This window comes from Heterocephalus glaber, unplaced genomic scaffold, assembly GCF_053883595.1.
Source record: "Heterocephalus glaber isolate CG9 unplaced genomic scaffold, H.glaber_assembly_v1.0 deba00001481, whole genome shotgun sequence".
In the NCBI taxonomy this organism is placed as follows: Eukaryota; Metazoa; Chordata; class Mammalia; order Rodentia; family Bathyergidae; genus Heterocephalus; species Heterocephalus glaber.
The window spans coordinates 3,067,973-3,071,401 of NW_028258317.1; the positions used below are offsets into that span (position 1 = coordinate 3,067,973).

Here is a 3,429-nt window from a genome sequence, read left to right on the forward strand (position 1 = left end):
GTTGACCCCTTCCAACCCTAAACATCCCAGGCAGAAAAGAGCAACAACTCTTCTTGAGTGCCAGGACTCCCTGCATCAAGCTGTTCCAGAGTTACTGAAAAATATAATACTTCACAGCACTAGCGGCTGCTTTTTTCCTTGAAAACTCTTCATAGATGTGTGCTCATTTAGGGTTGCAAAGGAGATGGAAGAGTAAGCTGCTGGATTTTTAAAGACAATGCTACTGTTCCATCACTACAATGTGCTTTGAACCGTAAATGTGTTTAAATAACTCAGAGGAAGCTGGTGAGAGTCTGGGTGGCTCAGCAAAACCCATCATAACCGCAGGAAAACCTAGCGACTGGCTAGAGGTAAGGAAATCAATTTTTCTGTCGAGTTAACTGGCCTACGTGTGAGTCAGATCCTGCACCCTGGCCTCATTAGCACCAACACTGTGAGAACAGTTGTGGCAGAAACACTGCCATGGCTCCCATCTCTAGGTTCAGTAGAAAGGCCCTTGGAAGTTCACACAGGGTTTGGTCTGGACAGTCCACTGCCAATCAGGACACAGTCCTCACAACAACTCTGTGAGGGAGGAAACTCTGTTAGGACTCCCCTGCTGTGGAGGAAACAGAGGCCCAAGTGGTTAAAGATTCTGCCTGAAGTTAGAACAAAACATGAGGACTCAAGGAAGCCAACCTGTCACTCTTCACTTAGGCGCTATGAAAAGACATCTCAAGAAATCCCCCTTTGCCCTTGCTTTGTAGGACAGGCTTATGTCAGGATTTTTCACTGTCCTTCCTCCTGTGGGCAGATATATATATCCAGTCACACGAGTGCTTGGTCAAGCATTTTTCAATTTATAGCTGATGTTGAAGGGGAGTGGACAGATCTGGCAGGAAAGAATAAATACTGGACTAACAGGTCACTTGCAGACAATAATTTTTCCAAATATAATTTCACAGGTCTAATCTCTTCCCTGTGCACATAAGACAAGTGCTTTTGTCTGTGACACCTACAATATTTGTACCACGTCACACGGTCACATCAGAATTACTGATTGCACTGTTCACTAAAGCTTAATGTACCTGAATTCCACAATGAACTGAATGACTTATCTGGAAAAAAAAATCACACGGAGAAAAATATCAAGTTTTCTTTCAGAAAAAAGTCCAGCCACAATTCCATTATACCCGTGGCAGGTATCACCTGTTAATGCTCATGTTAGTGTGTAAAAATGTATTCACTATATACAGAAAAGATTATCAAGTACTAGTCAATAAAGTGTAGGGATGACCCTGAGAATAAATTTGCTTACTCAAAAGATCGATAAAGTAATACAAAATGAAATGAAATTGAAAGATGCCTGTTCCCATACTCGGGGGAAGAAATGTCTTTAAAATGCTAACTCATCTACACTTTAATAAAGACATCCCCAAACACCAAACCCTGTAATTGTATGATATGTTTCCAAAAATATTCTGAAAAAGCTTACGAAAAAGTAAATGTTAGGAGCAAGGTGTCAGGTGGTACATAGCATAGAAATTTGGTTTTTAAGGTAGTCTCTAAACACACTGGTAAACTATATGATTGGTCATCAACTGGCTGTAAAGAGACAGCATTTTCATTGTACACACACACACATCCACACGCACATGCACAAACCAAGAAAAACCAGCCAGCAAAACTTGGAAGTTCTTAGTAATTGTACTGCCGTGGGTAGGGCTGGTGGACTACCCAGCTGTTGTGCTTGACTTGCCGAGAGTGGCAATCCCTGGTAGGATTCTGGCGAAGAGGCCTATTTCTGCTCAGAGGCTGTCTTTCACTGTGTTCTTTTATCCACTGGGAAGGACGAAGGCTCTTGGGCTGTTCCAGAAAAGTATGAGCAGCAAGAGCTGGAACATAGCAGTGAATGTGTTGCCCCATTTCACCTGGGGTTTCTATTTCTGTGCCTGAGATTCTTATAAGCAGCTTTTCCTGTCCCTGGGACTGCTCGGGTTGTGGAATTCATCAGTGCCACAGCTGGCCTCACTGAGGCCAGGGCAGGAGTTGTGCACAGCATAGGCAGACATACTGGGATGTTCAATGAGAAGGTTTTCCATAGGACTCGTTTCCATCTTGATAGTGGTTAATCCACCTGCAGTGAAACATGGGGGATGAGTTATAAACCATCTCTCCTCCATTGGACAGGACTCAAACTGGAGGAAGCAGGAATCACTAGTATCAGCCAAGCACTCCAAAGTTGCAGGTAAACAGGAAAAGACTGAAGGATGCTCTGTAAGTGACTCTTAACTTATGTCATTGTCTCCTCCTCCCCCTCCCCCTCCTCCTTCCTCCTCTGCTGAGAAACCAGTGCAAGTGTCTATGAAGTCAACCAGAATCCATTAATCATCTTCTTTATCACCAAATTCTGGTTCTTGGTCAGAAGCAATATTAACTTCACCCACAAATATTTTATTCAGCCTCTGGAACATTGTTAAGGCAAGAATGAGACTTTGGCTGGATGTCCTTGTATCTGAGATTTCAAAGCCTTGCCTTCAGCTGGCCGGATGGCACAGACAGGAAATTTAAATGCACGGGGTGCTTAATTCAATTTGGGTGAAAAGCAAGAAGAGTCATTAACCCTTAGTCACAGAAATTAGAAGGCCCCAGTTCCAGGCAGAGGTGGTTGAAATTTATGCTGCCAGTTCAGAATTATATTGGCTGCGATCTAAAATCAAAAGGTTCCTGGTGCCTTTCACACGTGGGCCGAACTGAGGCGAGAGCTGCTCACGGTCCCGGGACGGCGGGGGATGGGGGCGGGGTGGGGGGTGGGGGGCGGGGCGGGGCCTCCAGCTTCTGAGCCGCCCCAGACCGCCGGCATCCGGGTCCTTTTGTTGCGGCGCTCCACATGCTTCTTCAAGGACACAACACGCTAGACACTGAGGCCTTCCTTGGCTCTGGCTTCCCGTAAATCCAAGGGAACTTGTGTCTTTACCCACTGGACATTGTAGTCCTGGCTATATTGGCACCAGCTTGTCTCCCAGTTTGATGAGCGTTGGGGAGTTGGCTCCTGTTGCACCTTGGGGTTTCACATGGCACACTCCTTTATTCAGATTTTCTCTCACCCCGATTTCTGGGTGCGTCTTTCTTCCAATTTCTGACCCTTTCTTCTCAGATTCCTACTCGTCAACTCCAGGGCTTTTGAGGGATCTGGCCCAGGTCCCCTTCTCTCCGTCCTTTCTCCTGCACTGTCGTCTCGCTCATCCTCTCAATTCTGTTTTCGACTCCCACATCTTTTCCTTCCAGCTGAGGCTTCTCCCAGGACTCCCTACCAGGTGTCCTTCATTGATGCATCAAGCCTCCTCGAACTAACAAGCCATGGTTAGAACTTCTTGTTCCCCAGCCTGCTCACCCTCTTTGGCAACTGAGCAGTGAGAGGCACCACCTTCCACTCAGCTGTCCTGGTTA

The 3,429-nt window shown here is 46.0% G+C and overlaps 1 pseudogene; it reads right to left on the reverse strand.

Annotated features, from left to right (window-relative positions):
* Window positions 1–227: 227 nt before the first annotated feature.
* On the reverse strand, window positions 228–2,721 carry LOC101725395 (tumor protein p53-inducible nuclear protein 1-like; annotated as a pseudogene).
* Window positions 2,722–3,429: the final 708 nt, after the last annotated feature.